The following is a 1,456-nucleotide window of genomic DNA, read 5'->3' as shown; positions in this document are numbered from 1 at the left end:
ATGTATAGTAATGCAACAGATCATAATATATAATAGGTACCCTTGAAATAATTTCTGACCGAGGCAGCGATTCCCATATTATATATGATGTCGATATTAAAATAAGTACTGTAGGACACAGAAATGCAAACAAATCAAAATTTAGATTGTTGTTTTGGTTTATTGTGCTCTGTGTATTGTTCGGGGGTTTGCTTTTAGCAGCCATCTGCTAATTTGTAGGTACCTACCTGCGAGCAATAATATGCGCTCCACGTCGCATCCGCTCATAGGTAGGTACTTGCGTAAGTACACGACACTGTGGTGGCGTTAAGTGCACACTTGTGTTTAATTAGATTTCCGAGCAAACGTCGTGTTTAAATCAAAAACTATTTCTGTGTGATATGTATTATGTATATATAATATGCACTCACAGTTCACACACACACACACACACACACACACACACACACACACACACACACACACACACACACACACATACACACACGATACACATAGGTATGCATATAGATACGTTTACAGTTTGCAGGTTTACTTGCAGTCAGTATTCAAACCTCCGAACCAGTGTTTAACAATATTGTTCTGTTTATCATCATATAATATAGAGCAATATATTCCCCGTTTTATTTTTACTGAGAATGATATAATATAATGATCAGGTAAAATGTCGAAAACCATTAATTTACCATTTTTAAGACACCAACTTTCGATATTATTATATTGTCTATGATGTAATATCATAATGTAATTATTCACTGATTTGTCACCTATCAATAATAACCATTTGTTCATAAAATACATATCATAAGGTAAACAGGTATCTTATGAACAAAGCCGTTTTATAAAAAACACCAACACAATTTTTAAGAACAGTAAAATTAGATACCTATACTTAGAGACTGTAATTATTGGACTCACTGTTTTCAGATCACCCTCGGCCAATGTTATATTTTTTATTTTATATTTTAATACAATGTTATATCATCACATTCATAATGCGATTTTCACTAAAGCTCAGCTTGTTAAAAAATGATCGATGTTTGGTTAAAAACTTAAAACCAACTGTAACGGCACGTAGATAAATTTCTTTAAAATCCCCAGTCGACCAACACTGGCCCTTGGGAGTTTTCCGCACCCATATATACATCTTGAAATTAAGTATCTGTTATTTAAAATATTTATGTACATAAACCTTTTTAAATTACAGAGAGTTTCGAGTGTTTAATTACCTACCTATCAAAAAATATATATTATTTTCTTTTTTTGGTTTCCATAAGAATTATAATATTATACAGAAGATAAAATATACAAGACTTTTTTTAGAATATAATGGAGAGATATACCTACTGTTGGTCATAAATTTAAATGATATAATATTACTGCATTTAAAAAAAAAACGGAATGCTTAAAATATATACATATTTTTAAAAAATAATTGGTAGCTAACCAAAAACTG

The sequence above is a fragment of the Acyrthosiphon pisum genome, chromosome X (genome assembly GCF_005508785.2).
Source record: "Acyrthosiphon pisum isolate AL4f chromosome X, pea_aphid_22Mar2018_4r6ur, whole genome shotgun sequence".
In the NCBI taxonomy this organism is placed as follows: domain Eukaryota; kingdom Metazoa; phylum Arthropoda; class Insecta; order Hemiptera; family Aphididae; genus Acyrthosiphon; species Acyrthosiphon pisum.
This window is presented reverse-complemented; position numbering follows the sequence as displayed.